The following is a 16390-nucleotide window of genomic DNA, read 5'->3' as shown; positions in this document are numbered from 1 at the left end:
ATAGAATCACATGATCCACAATTTCATATTTTAACAGGCTACATAATATTTCAGGACATGTATTTCTCACTATATAATATAACCATTCTTTGGTGGTATATTTATTAACTTTCCACTTTACTTTGCTGTACAAGGTAAGACTTACAGCAGACAAATTTGTCTACATCCATTGTTCACAGGATAGGTTCATAGGAGAGCAATTTCTGGGATAACAGATTATGTATACTTTTCCAGAGTGCACTTCCAGAAGATGAAACCAGTTGACAGCTGCATTCACCCGGGTCAAATCTGATGGGTACTCACTGCCTTAATAACCAGGCTGCAGTACCATGGGGCGGGTAGGAGGTTCACTCAGAGGGCCTGAGGAGGGAAGAGGCATTGAGAGCCACTCTAAAGGGACTTTTGCAGAGAAAGGCCCCTGGACTACCTGGTGGAGGGGCTTACCTTGCTAGGGCTGGGCTGGCCTGGCTGTATTGTCAATCGGTGGTCTTGCTCCTGGTGTGATCCTGGGTTCAGCCTGTCATGGTCAGTGTGGTCACCAATCCAAGGCATTCATTCTGGAAACCGGCACAGCCTTTCTGTCCATGCCGATAGACATGTACATTCACGTAGTGGATAGTGATTCATCAGAGCTGATGGTGGCAGCAGCACCTCTGACAGAGTGGAACTGCTCTCTCCCGTCCTGTCATTTGGCCTCTAAAAATAACTCTTGCTTGTTCTGAGTGACTGAACCATCGAGTGTCTGGGAGTACAGTGCCTTGCCTGTGGCTATGTGAGTGAGGGCGTGTGTGCGTGTGTGTGCACACGCGCTTGTATTTGTGTATTGAGGGTGGGAGTTAGCATATTGTCACCTCTTTATTGATCGGAATCTAAACCAGGGATTTGGAGTGGGGAAAAGAGAGGCAGGTCAGGTTCTTCCTCTTGTCACTAGGGACCATCCATCACAAAGACAGCTAGTGGTGCAGGTGTCTTTCAGGACTATGTGCTCAGTCCATTTTGCACAGGGGGAGAAAGGAAGGGGAGGGAGACCACAGAGGTAATGTAACAGGGGTAGGGGCAGGCTGGGTAGGGAAGCATACAATATTTAGCTGATAAACAATTGAATCCTAAGAAAGCCCATTTCAAATTTCATCCTTTTGGTGAAATTTCTATATTAGAGTTTCTTAGAATTAAATACAAATACTGCTGGCTTCTTATCATGGACTATTAGAGACCATCCAACCCAAGGCTTCTTAACCAAGTGTCTATGGACCCAGGGGGTGGTCTTTGAATGGGTTTCATGAGGTCTCTGGATGCCTGAAATTATAATAAGGGGTGTGTGTGTGTGTGTGTTTGTGTGTACATGTGCCCATGTACATTCTTCTGGGGAGAAATTCTGCAGTTTTTATCACATTTTTAAAGGAACCCATGACCCATAAAAGATTAAAGACCACACAAATCCAACCTATTAGCATTATAGATGAGGAAATTAAATCCAAAGAAGAAAATGATTGCCTGAGATCTCACAGCCAAGACCAGAATCCAGGTTTCTCTGCCAGTCAGGACAGCATCTTCCCCTGTTGTTTCCCCGAGTCAGGACCTAGCTATTTGCCATGTGCACGCCCCCAGGTACCATTTCCTATGGCCTTTTGGCTGGTAGAGATCTGACTGAACACGCTTGAGGCTTTCAATGGCAATGGGCAACTGGTTGTTCCCCTCCAGATATCCCTATTCCCAGGTGTCCCAAGGGGCATCTCCTCACTTACTTCCTCAGGGGCATCTTAGCATAAGGCATTAAATCCACCTCTTTTGCTTTGACATGAAGCCTTGGCAGGAACACCCATTTGACAGAGGAAGTGCCCCTGCCTTTCTGGAGAGGAACTGACACTAGATCTGAAGAAAGTAAATAGAGTGGGTATTGTGGAGGAGTGGGCCTAGGGATAGTATTTGATGGATAGGCAGGAGGTCAGAGCTAATGGGAAGGGACAGATGTTGCTCAATTGTACGTGGGAGGAATTCAACTTCCTAACATGGGAGTTTTGATGAAGTAGCATAGGAGGATTAACAATTATAATTTGCATTCATTGAGCACTTACTATATGCCAGGTACTCATCTAAAAAATGTGTATGTATTGACTCCTTTAGTCCTTGTAGTAACCACATGGGGTTGTTATAAGGAAAGTGAGGCACAAAGAGATAAAACATAGCCAGTAAAGGGACAAGCCAGGACATGAAACCAAGTGTGCTGACTCAGGTGGACAGTCGGTCCTTATCTGGTGTGGGCTCCTAGCCTCTGTGCTGATGGACCTCCCACTTGAGTGTGTATAAAAATCATGAGCGGGGGCCTCCCCTGGTGGCACAGTGGTTGAGTGCTGGGCTGCGAAGCTGCCTGCAGCCTCTGCAGTGCCAGTTTGATCCCCGGCCACTGACGAGGGTCCCACATGGCACGACAGACCTCTCCTGCTGCACCCGCTGCTCCCCTCAGCAGTATATTTCGTCAGTCTGCCTGTTCTGTTCCCCGCTCTGGCTCTGGTGAATTCTCTCACCTTCCCAGGCTTCTGACTGTACCTAGTGCTTGTATAAATAAATAAATAAATAAATAAATAAATAAATAAATAAATAAATATATCTTTAAAAAAAAAATTCATGAGCGGGCTGTTGGTAACACAGGTTGCTGCTCTGGCACCCCACACCCCATTTCTGATTCAGGAGGTCTGGTATACTTTGCACACCAAAGCATTCTTGGGTGATGCTGCTATTCCATCTTATTGCAGTAAGCTGCTCCCCAGCTTACTGATAGGAAGAGATACATGGAGGGAAGAGAAGTGGTTATTGATCTCATCTGGATTATTGCAATGTTCCCCTTCCCCTTCCCCTACCCCAGTCCCAGCCTACCCACCCTCCAGTCACCCACTCTTCACCAGGGACAAATTAATCTTCCTATAACCCAGATCCAATCATGTCACACCTCTGCTCAAAGTGCTTTGGATTCTCTGTGGCATGTCTAAAAGAATTGATAGACATATTCTACATCAGCAATATCGGTCACCATTGACCACATATAGCTATGAATTTTACATTTTACTTCATTTTAATGAATTCAAATGTAAACAGTCACAGGACTAGTTGGTATACAGTGCAGGAACTCACTTGGTATGCCATTTGAGGCACACATCGGATACTTTTTAGCCCAGTATCCCCTAAACCGGGAGCTTTTGGAGAGCATGACTATTTGCAGGCGAACGGTTGCTCCCTAGCAGAGTCCCTCCAGGCACACAGAGAAGCTCACTAAATCCCACAAACATTTGCCAGGATACATCAGGGAAATAGAGCTGGATAATGTGCCCTTCCTGTCCTCAAGCTGCTCATGGACTCACTCAAGAATCTGATTCATGCCCAGAGAACCATTGAAGCCAATGGTTATTTTGGGCAAGAAGATGAAACCACAGAGTTGGTGAGGGGGTCCAGCAGGAGAAGCCTAGGCAGAAGGCTGTGTTTACACACACAGACAGCTTCTCTGCCCAGATTGGCCTGGTGCGAGGCAGTGGGAATATCCAGACGTTGCGGCCTGGCTGCCTTGTGAAGTTAGGGATTAGGTAGTGGCTGGTCTAGCCGTCTGGTCCCTACAGTTGGGTGGATGAGGACAGTGTTACAAAGACTGCAGATCAGTGCCAGCTCTCGGAAGTAGAGTGTTGGCTGGATGGCTCCTGGGCCAGGACTCTGAGTACCAGAAAATGTTTGTTTTCTGAGCAATGGACAGCAGGTGAAATTCTGCTGGGTCTGGGCGTAGGAGTTTATCAGGTCTTCAGAACAGTCCCTGTTGAAATGGAAAGATGGTTGGATGGGAAAAGAAAATATTATGTAGTTTCAGGCTTTAATACTGAGAATATTTCATACCCTGAAAATCTCTAGTCTATAACCTTCTATGGACCAAAATCATTAAAAAAAAAGAACCAAAACTTCATTGAGTTATAGTACAAATGCAGAAAACTACACAGATCATCAGTTTACACATACTTATGTAACTGTCTCCACATGAGAACTAAAACATGGCATTTCCACAATAAATTCATGTCAAACCAAATGTATGCAGGATTAATGATAGGAAAATACAGATGGTGGAGTCAGGCATCCCTGTGATTGAATCCTGGCCTCCCTACCCACCAGCAGAATGACCTTCATCTAGAGACTTCTTCCCCTGTAAAATCATGGAAAGATGATGAAAATGTATGCAAATTGCTAGGCACAGTGTCAGTAAATAGTGGGGACACAAATGCTGTCTGCGATGATGTTGATGAATGGTGTCACCAGAGTGTCTTCTGGCACACGGTACCACAGACCCATGCAATGCTTTTCTCCTGTTCCCTCCATTCCTTCCAGCCTCTGTCTCATGCCATCCCAGGTCTCTTCTGACTTCAGAGAATCTCGATGCCATGATAATGCAAACCTCAATTGACACTTCGGGCACCAGATGGGAGGCTGGGTAGATATCTATATTCAGGCCCCAGGACTGTGGCTCCAACATCTCTTGGGGAGAGCTGCTTTTCTACTCCCCCACCCCCAGGGGCTAGAAGCATGGGGGTTCATTGAGAAATGTAGATGAGGTAGAGTTGGAATCAGCAGAACTCAGTCTCAGAGGTGTCCTGGCATCCTAAGTGAACTTCTAACTCCCATTTGCTCCCTGACCTTGGGCTCTGGTATGGCAGATGGCCCAAAGACACCTTGTCCATGTTATGAGCACTGGGCTGAGCCATTTACATGCTCCAGGACTGGAGAACAGAGGATAGGTAAGAGGGGAGAGACTCAGAGATTCCTTTTAGCTGGGATGGGTGGTGCCAAAGAGGAAGGGATCAGGAAGGGCTTCCTGAAGGAAAGGCCACGGGAAAGGGAAAGAGTGTCTCCTAGACAGAGGAAAGAACACACCAAAAGCAGAGAGGCAGGGCCATGCCTGAACCAGGAATCATCCAGTTTGATGGTTTGATGTTTGACAACTTGGCACCTATACTCCAAGGATGGGACAGAAGAGGCAGGTGAGCCCGGGCTGTGAAAAGTCTGGAGAGTCAGGGGAGGTATTTGACTTGCTTCTTAAAGAATGGGAGGCAGAGTGGGACTAGTTCCTTGAATTTGCTCTGTGGAGACCAGCATGCACATAGTCATCCAGACTCAGAAAGCCTCTGGAGTAGACTGTGAATCTCCAGGATGCCCAGATCTGTGTGTGGGCTGGGCGGGGGTGGGGGTGGGTGTGGGGAGGGGCTTGGGGAAGGCACTGGTCATGGGTGCAGAAGAGGAGGAGGATGAGAAGGGGAGAGGGGAAAGGACAGGAGGGAAGAGAAGGCAAGATTCCTATCTTTGAGAAACTATAGTCTTATTGGAGAAGTCACAGAGCATCATGACAACTGAGCCCAAAATTCAGAAGTGGAGACAAGAGATATTTGGTCCGGTAGGTCAGGAGAGAGGCTGGCTGGAGCCCAGGTAGAGGAGGCAGGGAGGGTGGACTTCCTGGAGGCAGGCAATCTTTGGAGACTTTGGGGAGACTAAAGGTATTGCAGGGGTACATAAGCCATCTGTGGGTACTCTCTCATGTCATCCTCACAGGATCTCTAAGAGGTGGTGCTGATGTCATCCCCATTCTGCAGAGGTGGGAACTGAGACTCAGAGAGGTTAAAGCCTTGCCCACAGTTGCACAGTTCTTATATTAATTAAGGAACATCCCCCCACCCCATCTTTCAGCCCCCCTCCCAGAGATATCCATTGCTCTCAGATGCTTCACAACACCACATTAGATATGGAAAAGCGCTTTTTGTGACCCACTGTGCAGCTTCATCATCATTCTGCACTGGAATATGACCTAATGCAGGAGCATGTCGTTCCCACGATCTGCACTGGAAGATTCCAGGGAAGGGTGAGGTCCCTGGGGATTGACAGTGCTTCAGGAGGATTCTTGGAGGAGGTTGAGGGAGAAGTGCTAGGGGAGCTGGAGGCCCCTACCAGGTGGGCGTTGACACCTGCCCACCCTGCTCTTTCCACCCAGACATAGCTGCCCTTCAGTGCCTTCCAGAGAGCTCTAAGGATCAGTGAGAACAGCTTGTAAGGCAGAATTTCCCAGGCCTGTGGGTCACGCTGCTCTGGAAAGTTTGGCACTGGTAGCTTCCTCCGGAGGCTGGCCCAGCTCTCAGCTGCCTAGAGCTACTCAGCCCACCCAGACCCTGCAACCCTGCCACCATCTGGGGCCAGAGCCAGATGCCCTGCTGCTTTCTTGCCCTGGAATACCCTTCTCCCCATGACCTTGCCTTTGACTCAGCTCAACTCAGATGCCCCTCCTCCAGAAAGCCCTTCTAAGTCCCCTGGGCTGGACCTCGGTCTCTAAAGCTGTGCTGACCAAAAGACATATAATAGGAGCCACATATGTACAAAATATTTTTGTAGGGGAAAAAAAGCACAAAAGAAATATGAAATTATTCTACTGGTATATTTTATCTAACTCAGTACATGCAAAGTACTATTATTTCAATATAAAAATTATTTGTGAGGTATATTACAATCTCCCAATCCCCTCAACTCTCCCACCAGCATTAAATCTTCAAAAGCCACCATGAGTTTTATATTTGCAGCACATCTCAATCTGCATGAGCCACATTTCAGATACCTAGTAGCTACATGTCGCTAGGGGGCTACCCTAGTGGTCAGCACAGCCCTGGAGTCAGGGAGAAGGACATGGGGTCAAAGTTCAGGGTTTGGTATCAAATCATGACACCCCAGCCCTACCATTAGCTGGTGAACTTTGGAAAGTCATTAATCCCTGTTATTTTAGCCATGAAAGGAGTTAATATCTGATGCCAGAGAATTGTCCTACAGATGAAACAAATAAATGTCTGTCTAGTGCCAGGCACAGAGTAAATGCTCAGAAAATGGTGTGATGTCCCATAGCAGTACCTTCTGAAATACTGCTTTCTGTGCCATTCTCCCCCACTGGATAATTGTGATTTCATGGGAAGAGCTGTCTGATCCCTCTTGCCTTCCCTGGTGCGCAGGGTCTGACTCAGTGGAACATCACAGCTTACTGGATGAAAGAGTAAATCCATGGGCTAGACTATTCACCACCCCCACTGCCCACTAAGGAATCAAGGGGCCTCTGGTGGCTGGGAGTTGTGAGACTACTGAGTACTTGGGGTCACTTTGGAAGAGACCACTGACTGCCTGGGGTGACATTGGCAAATCGATGCTTTGCTTGATTTTTCTCTTTCAAATGTTCAAAGGGGGTTGGGAGAGTTCCTGCCTGAAGTGTTTGGTTAGTCTCTGCCTCACCAATGGCCTTGAAGGCTGTGACTGACACCATGTATTTGGTCTTCCCAGCCAATGGAGGGGATCACTTTCATCTTCTTGGTTTTCCTGTGTCCTGGCACTTTGGCATAAAGTTCCCTCCACTTAAAATATAGGAGAAAAGACTTTCTACCTCTTGGGCAGACCAGAGTGGAGAAGAGTGCTCTGGTCTCTTGTCTTCTGTCAGTGGTTCAGTGACATCAGAGCAACTCAGTAACAGAAGTAAGGGAGGGAGAATTTCTCCCATTTTATAGGTGAGAAAACTTCAAAGAGGGCAAATCATCTACCCAAGGAACTCAGAAAGAAGCAGCAGAGCCATGGCTGGGCAGAATGCAGAACTAAAGGAATAGAGGAGTCCCTGTTGTTGGGTGGGCTCGTCCTCCTCTACCTGGGAGCCTAGCATTTCTCCTTGGGGCTTTCATGAGATGGTCCAGCTTGGGTCCTATCCTTGTGCCTTTATTTCCCTGCTTGGGAAATGAAGGCAAACAAGTAGCTGTAGTGGTGATCTTTACTGTTGGGTTCATGTGTTCTCCTGAGAGGAACCCACCCCTTTCCCCAACCAGATTTCACCGGAAAAGATTACTGTGGGATAAAGTGGAAAGTGTCCGGGTTGGGAGAGCCAATGTACAAGTGTGACCTTGACCAGCACTCATTAGTCTAGGCCCCAGCCTGACTACAAAATGGGGGTGATAGCATCTCACAAGATGTGAAGAGCATACCTGAAAGTATTTTACAAACTGAAAAGTGGTGGTAGAAATGTTAGTTAAAAGTAATAATAATAGTAGTGATGATGATAGAAGTAAATAGTAGAAGAAGCCCATTTTTTGGTGTGATTCCCCTGCCTGAAGTGAATTGGGCCCTTTGGGTATAAATCCAGAATGATGTCTGGGAATGTCCTGCCTTGGTTTCTGGAATGTAGCCGGACTTCTGGGAAAGTGAGAGGCTCCATCTAGCTGAGGAGGGTGGGAAAGTGGCCCAGTCCCAGGGGAGGAGGGGGGAGGGTGTCTGCTTGGAGGAAGGAAGGGAAGGAAGGTCCAGGGAAGGAGAGTTGAACTAGGAGGTAAGAGGGCTTTGGCCACACAGCTCTGTCCTGAGCACTGGAGCCAGCACTGGGAGGGCCAGTGAGCAGACGAAGCTGAGAGTCCATTTGGAGTAAAAATACTTGAAGACAAGTGGTCAAGAATCTTTTAGCTGATGTACATAGGAAACAGTAAGTTATCTGTTATAACTCCTCTAAGTTTTCTGATCCTTTCTTGGAGTAAAATGTGTTGTAAACTGAACTCAAGCAGAACACATGGATGGCAAAGTGACTTGCCCAAGGCCATGCTCCTGAGGCCCTGGGGAGTTCTTGGGAAACACTGAATTTGGGAGGCTGGGGAATGAAAAGTACAAAGGGAGAGGACGAAATCTGTCAGGAAGTCTGCCCAGCAGGACTCTGGTCCTTCTGTGAATTGGCCCTGGGCTGATTTGTCCATCTTCCGGTCTCCAGTTTGGAAGGAGGGTGTGTTCTTTTTCTCTGGGAGGAGCAGGCTTCCTTCTGCTCTCGGACCACTCCTGAGTTGAGTGGGCAGTGGGAGAGTGGAGGGACCGGAAGCTGTCTTGGGAACATCTGGTGAATGAGTTCATCGTATTTAACTTGGAGAAGACTTAGTTTGGGGGTGGGGAGAAGGGACACAGTTGCTATCTTGGGTTCTCTGAAGAGTGCTGGGGAGTTGACATAGCCTCCTGCTATGGGGATCCTAGGCTCGGTAGTAGGACAGAGGGTGGAAGGTCACCATGATGGAACAGCCACTTTGGGAAGGAAGAGTGGACAGAGGGGGTTGCCTGTCTCTTGGGTATGGGAGTAAAATGGGTACTGGTGAGGTAGACACTGAGGAACACAACACATTGGTGAGGTTGACATGGAATTGTGACAGGAGGGGACAGATGTCTTGGTCTGCATCTAGGCTGCTTGACCCACAACTTTGGGCCTCTGTGATTTCCAGTGTGGTATTTCCTGTGGTACCTAGGACAGACACTGGCACAGGTACTGAGGAATAAGTTGAAGAATGAGAGAAAAGATGTGTGTGCCTGGGGATGGAAGTGGCTGGGGAGTACGGTCATATGGGTTGCAGATGTGCACTCTTGGGAAGAAATCTTTGGAGATCATTTAGGAGGATACCTACCATCTTCTCCAGCTCCTTGCCTCAATGGGAACCCCTGGAGATAGTATGTCCAACCCTTTCTTTTGTTGCTCACAAACAGGTGCAGAGCAAGAGAACAGCTTGCCCTCTGCCTGGCAGTCCTCAGCAGTTTGAGGTCCTGACCTGTGGGAGGTGCCATAGATGGTGGGCACCAACTTTTTGAGTTAGTGTTGCTGGCTGGGAGGAGTCAGGCTTTACTTGGTTTTGAGCCACAAGTCCCTTGCCCACTTCATGACCTTGGAGCCAGGGTGCACACCAGCGTGTGCTCACACATCCAGAAACACACCTGTGCACGTGCCCAATCCCCACTGTTACACGTGCGGTTGCTGTCACTGAAGCACACGTGGACAGATGTATATGCACACGCTCTCAGATGTGCAGGGTCCCAGGAGACATGTGCAACCCATACCTGCTCCCCGAGAGGAGAGGAGTAATGAGACCCGGGGAGGTGAGGGTATCCAGCTCAGTGGGCTGGGAGGCCCACTGAGGCTGGGTCACCCCTTCTGAGTCAGGGATCCTCCTGCCTTCTCCCCTCCCCCCCATTCCCGGCTGAGCTCCCTAGGAGGTGAGCCCAGCCAGGAGGGGCTTGGCGGGTCTGTGCCCTTGCGGGCAGTGAGGCGCAAGAGCTGGCTCCTGCCACACAGTCCCGCAGAGGCCCGGGAGCTCCCGGTGTGGTGTGGCAGCACCCAGAAGGCGGTGGCCTGGGAGCCTGAGAGAGAGGGAGGGAGAGGAGACTGGCAGAGAGGAGGCGGAGCAGGGGCAGGGCCACCGAGGGAGTCGGCGGGCGCGCGGCCGCCCCGGGCTGGGCGCGGAGGCCGGACGGGGGCGGAGGCTGGCCGCCGCGTCGTCGGGCGCCGAGCCTGGGGCTGTGGGCAAGGTGCCCAGCCCCGGCGCACGCCGAGCCGCGGCTGCTGCAGTCGGCATCCATCAGCGGGCGGGGGTGTCGCGGAACAAGCTGCTCCGCAGAGCCCGCCGCGGCCCCGCGCGCCCGCCCCGCCCCGCGGCCTGCCGGCCTGCCCGAACCGAGGGGGCGCCCCTCGCCCAGCCCGCCCGAGATGGGGACCCCCAGGCCCAGGTAAGCACGTGAGGGGGAGGGGGCCGGGGGTTAAGTGGCTCGGGGGCTGGGGACTCCGCACATCTAGGCCCAGCCCTCAGCCCGGGGAGGGACCGGGGCCAGACCGGGAGGTACTGAGTTTGCAGGCTGTTGGCCCCCTGGACAAGTCCCAGGTCTGCAGTCTCCCCAGGCCTGGAGAGAGCGGTGGGGAAGGGAGGGGGTGCTGGTGCTTGCTGTGGGGATGTGCTTGCCGTAGGCTGGCCCACTGTGTTCTCCCAGATCACTCCTGCTGCCTCCGTGGAGGCAGAGGGTTCTCTAGATATCCCCGGCCAGGCTTCAGATGCTGTAGGTCTGTCTCTTGGCTGGAGGCTGGGATGTTGGTTCTCTCTGTCCTCACTCTTGCCCTCTGGTTATAGACCTTTCCCCACTCAGGGCTCACTTCCATCCCATCTCCCTCCCAAGTCTCCCAAAGCTGAGAGGATGGACTTTGGTTATTCTCACCTGACTTGTCCTGGCCAGCAGCTACTCCTTGACACCCCCACCCCATTAGAGGGAGAGGACTTGTAGGTCCCATTTGTATATGGCGCCTTCACATTTAAGGACCTGTAAGGGCCCAAGAGTCTGGGTCTCCTGAACAGGCAGCGGGTGGCCGAGTGTCTACAGCTATAGGGTATTACCAGATGCTGAGGCCACTGCCTGAAAAAGCTATGGCCTAGGATGGTCCATGGGGACCTTGAGGGGCTAGACAAGAACTAGGAAGGAGTTCTGGGCATGCTGATCTCCCTCTCAGCTGCTGGCCATGGTCCTTGATTCCTCCCTTCCCCCACAAAGCTCTGAGGATGCACTGGTGAGGGAGAGAGCACCACCACGTGTTACCGCCTTCACTTCTAGAGCCGCATATCACCTCCTCTGCGCCCAAAGGTGGGAGCGCGCTAAGAGGGCTGGATTTAGGTCCTCTCCCCAGCTCTCTGGGGCCTTCCCACCCCTTAGCATTAGGAGTTCTCCAAAATCACTAGCAGCAGGCTTAGGTTGAGAGCTGGGGACAGGGATGATGCCCTGAGAAGCTCCTGAACTACTCGGTGCTGCCTGTCCTGGGCAAGGGTGTGGAGAATAGAGGCGGCTGTGTGCCCGCCTGCCCACCCATTTCTCCAGATGGAGCCTGCAGCAGAGGCAGCCTGTGCCAGCCTCCTCTCTGAGCCACTGTGGCCCAGGGAGACTGTCAGCTCTGTTCAGGGATAGAGCTGGCTTCTGCTGACCAGCCTGAAGTCATGCCTGCCAGGTGACCCCATGCACAGAATTTTGATGTGCAGAGCATGATCCCTTGAGGGATACCATAAGACAGCCTTGGAGGAGATCATTGCAGGGGCATTGTTTCTTTTAAACCTTTCCTGGCCACATGGCATTTTGCTGGGCTCTGTTCTCTTTGAGCTTCGTGAAGGGTTACTTCCACAGAAACCCACATGAGAACAATCCTTGGTCCTGTAGTCCTGACTCAGTAAATATTGAAGGGTTGAATCAGACCTAGAGAGAAAGAGTGACTTGGCCAAGGTCACAGATCTACCAAGTGGGAGAGTTAGCCCCGATGTACCCAGGTCTTCCCTCTCTTAGTTGGGATTCTTGCAGCCCAAATCCCTGCTTCCCTGTTGATGTGGATGTCTGGACTCTGGTGGGGGCTGGGCCTTACAACCTAGACTCAAGGCTACTCCCTAGGAGGGCCTTACATTGACTTCTCAATCCATGCTCCCAAAAGGTAAGGAGGAAGGGTTCAAGTTGCCTCGTAGACAATGGACCAGACTTGAGCTTGTGGGCAGGTAGTAGCCCTGGACTCTCTTGGGAGTGTGTAGAGTAAAGAGGTGCTGAGTGCCTAGGGATGTCTGGGTCTGACACTCCATGGTAATAGGGAGGGTCTTCTGACTACACCAGCTGAGGTGGGAAGTGTTTTTGAGTTGACTCCCGCACAGACATCTCTCTGGGCTTCTCTGTCCTCATTTATTAAAGTTGGAAAATAATCTCTATCTGGAGTAATACCAGCAATTACACAATCAGAGTGACAGCATTTATTCAGCACTTATTGTATGCCATGCACTGCCATGAGTGCTTTGCTTTATCTCATGTAGCCCTGTCAGATAGGTACTATTATTATCTACTTTTCACAGATAAGAAACTGAAGCTCAGAGAATTGTTACCTGCCTGAGGTCACACAGCAGGAAAGCTGATGATACACCCGGGCAGTCTCTGGGACTACTGGTTGATGTCCATTAGAACCAGACAACTGATATGTCAGGGCTGGTCCAGGTGAAGAGGTCTGTGTGCTGGGTCTGGAGAGACAAGGGTGGGTCTGTGGCTTGAGTGTTACTGTGGTCCTGATGGGTAGGGTAGGGAGGTACTAGCTGGGATCCCTGAGAGAGGGGTTGACCTTGGCCTTTGGCTTCCTGACCAAGATCCCCTAAAAGTGGAGGTGCTCTGGACTCGCTGCTCCCAGTGGGTTTAAGGGAACACTGATTGGTTCTGATACTTGTCACCTGCCAATTTTTGGTTGGGCCTTCATGACCAGAAAATAGAGTGGTAGGAATGCAGGACTGTGAAGAAGAGACCCCTTAGGCAGGGGATCTGAACCTGGGCATTTGGGTGGGGGTTGGAGCAGGCTGGCACCCCTTCCTTTGCAGGTGGGAAACTTGTGGATAAGAACAATAGCAGCCTATATTTATTAAACATTTATTACATGCCAGGTGCTCTCTTAAGGGCTAATCTATATAACTCACATAGTCTCCACAAGACCCGTGAGGAATTATTCCTACCATTTTGTGGACTGGGGGGACTGAGGCTCAGTGGAAAAGACAGTTGCTCAAGGTTACACAGCTGGGTCACAAGGGAGCCAGGATTCAAATCCAGGCCATGCTCCTGTGGCCTTGCCAGGAGCAGCTTCTTCTTAGAGGTATACTCAGTTTTGTTTGATTTGAAAAATATTCCCTGAGTACCTCCTGCATGGAGAGCCTCTGAGGGAGCATCATTCTCAAGGGGCTCAGTCTAGCCAAGAGAGGGAAGGTAGGGGGTGAGCTGTTGTGTATGCTAAGTCTGGTTCTTGTTTTGCTGAGAGGGGAGCCTTCAAGGAATTTGGTGTCTTTGCACCGGGCACCAAAGACCAAGGAGAATTTCAGTAGTTGTGGGGGGAGGGCCAGGTCAGAGGGGTGGAAAATAGGGATGCCTTTGAAGAAGAGTGGGTGGTTGATATGCATGGTGCAGATAGGTGTGGGGGCTTGGGGAATGTGGGAGTGTGGGGCTGTTGGGGGAGTAGAGCTGGAGGTGACTCAGAAAGTTAGCTTGTGTTTGGGTCTTTGACAAAATTCTGGAATCCAGCAGGGTTGAACTAGCCACAGCTCTGCTGTGCGCCAGTCATGGTCTCATGCATATCACTTAGCTGGTCTGAACCTCAGTTTCCTTCTCTGTAAAATGTGGATAAACACTCTTCATCTCATAGAGATCAGTTATGATTGTTGTTATGTAAAGGGCACAGTGCAGTGTTGGCACATTACAGGACTCAGTAAACAATACCTTTTGCTATCTTCCATCTCTTAAATGTCAGGCTAAGGCGTTTCCACTTGGCAGGAGCCTGGAGGCCCCAGGAACCTTTGCAGGTATTTGGTCTGCTTGGGGCACACATGGGCCCCGGGAGAACTGTGTTTAGGACGGTCCCTTTGGCAACTGTAAGACCTACGAGGAGTGTGGCCTTGCAGGAAAAAAAATCAGTCCTGTGGACAAGCACACTAAGATGTGGTGAGTGGCTCAGCTGGGTAGGGGAGGAGGAGTCTGGAGTGTGGAAGTCACAGGGGTCTTAAATTTGGCTTGAGGCCTCATGAGTTTAAGAGGGACTCAGCTCCCTCCAGTCAGACTGAAGGTTGTGTAGCATCTTCTTTGTGCATCTGGCTTTTTTTTTTTTTTTTTGAATAATTTCCTTTGCATGAATCCCCATCAGAGCTTCATCTATAATAGCAGCAAATTGGGACTAAGTGCCCAACAATAGGAAGATGATTGAGAGCATTTTGGAACATCCAGTGGATAAAATAATATGCAACCATGAACAGCTACAAAAATGCTCATCCTTGCTGGGTCTGGAGCTGTGCATTTGTGAAGCTCCTTTGCATCTTTTATTCATGTCATTTCATGTCCCTGTGACAGAGGTGGGGATGGGGTTAAATTCTTCCATTGCAGGAAGAGATTCAGGCTAGGCTCTAATCTCCTTGAGGGCAGGGTTTATGTTTTATTCATTATTCTATCTTCAGCAAGTAGCTTAGTGATTTGCAAATACTTGCCTGGTGAAGGAAATGATCGAGTGAACAAAGCAGAAGAGAAGTGACTCGTCCAAGGTCATGCAAGTAGTAAGACTCAGGACCTGGGTCTCCTCACCCCTACTTGCCACATGCTTCTCACTCATCATTCGTATCTTTGAGGGCATTAAGATGAAGTTCCTGGAAAGGACTTTGGATGCCCACAGACCAGAGCTAGTGTAGATTCTGTTCTTATTAGCTGGGAAGACTTGGCAAATTAATTCATCTTTGTAAGCATCATTTTCCCCATCTGTAATGTGGGTAATTCAAGTATCCGCTTTTAGGGCTGTCTTTAAGAATAATAGACATGTGTAACTCTTAGCCTGGTAACTAACGGACAGTAAAGCACCCATGACTGTTAGCTGTGATAAAGATGATACAATGATTGAGTAATATTTCCAATACAATTAATATTGAATAAAAAAACAATTATGAGCCCTCATATTAAAATGGTGTAAAATTTGGTGTGACTACAAATATAAATGGAAAAGAACAGGCAGAAATGGAATTACAGCAGCTACTAGAGTCTAAATAAGACTGATATGGTATGTGTCCTTACCAGATATTTTCTATGCCTACATAAACATACAAACCAAAATGGGACATAAATCTCATTATTGTTTTACATCCTTGCACTTTTTCATTGAAGTATGTATCAACACCTTTCCATGTCATTATATATAAAATCTACTATAAATATTTTATAATAAATATATAATATTGTTGTAATTAAATTTTTAATAGATAAAGCCTAGTTAATTAGACTAGCCTCCTGTTGATGGACTTCTAAAGTGGTTTCCGGTTTTAGTCTATTCTCAATAATGCTGACAGTGAGCTCTAATAATGTTTAAACATTGAAAGAAAATCAAGTGAGAAAACATCAGAAATGGAGAAACTGGCGAGTTGCCTGGGAAGGATCTACTGCTTCTCTCTTCCCTTTCCCCTCCTCTCCTCCCTTCTCAGTGGAACCTGAGAAGGCCAAGGACACTGAGCACTGGCCTCCTTAGAGGAGGAGCTGTCTCTGTTACCCTCTAAGGGTGGGGGTGTTCTCAGGGAAACCCCTTCTTTTACCTACCCAGAGTGGACTCACCTGTGAAATTTTCAAATTTTCTCTGGATGCTGTGAGCTGCTGCCTGGGCCCTGCTGCTACTGACACCCTGAGTGTCCTTGGGCAAGTTCTTTACCTTCTGTGGACCCAGCTCAGGTTGTCCATCTGTGTGGTCATGATAGCCTTACCGATGAGAGCCATTGCTGTCACTTAGTGGGTGTCCACTACATGGCAAATGGTGCCGATGTGAACTTCACGTGCATTCCCTCATTAATGTCTTTGCGTTGTGGGGCGTATTATTCTCATTTTACGTGCTCATATTGGCTCTCAGAGAGGTTAATAACTTGCCCAGGGTCCTCACGCCAGGGGAGCTAGGATTCAAGCTCTGTGTTCATAACCACTCTTCCATGTCCCCTTTCACCAGCAGCTGATGGGTGAGGTCCAAGAGAAATGATGATTATAAAAGGATCCTTTAAATTGT

The 16390-nt window shown here is 49.3% G+C and overlaps 1 protein-coding gene across 9 annotated transcripts in view; it reads left to right on the top strand.

Annotated features, from left to right (window-relative positions):
- Positions 1-16390, top strand: part of EPB41L1 (erythrocyte membrane protein band 4.1 like 1) — a 136066-nt gene that overhangs the window by 59597 nt on the left and 60079 nt on the right. Inside the window, exon 1 of one of the 9 annotated variants that reach the window (XM_054696792.1) lies at positions 10505-10557. The exons of the other annotated variants lie outside the window; for them this stretch is intronic. The gene's annotated coding sequence lies outside the window, so the exon portion shown is untranslated. Of the gene's footprint in view, positions 1-10504; positions 10558-16390 lie in introns of those variants that run through there. 9 annotated transcript variants of the gene reach the window in all.

Source organism: Talpa occidentalis, unplaced genomic scaffold (assembly GCF_014898055.3).
Source record: "Talpa occidentalis isolate TD23 unplaced genomic scaffold, MPIMG_talOcc4v2.1 talOcc4.10, whole genome shotgun sequence".
NCBI lineage: Eukaryota > Metazoa > Chordata > Mammalia > Eulipotyphla > Talpidae > Talpa > Talpa occidentalis.
Note: the sequence above shows the minus strand (reverse complement) of the source record. Positions and strands in the feature narration are given on the sequence as shown.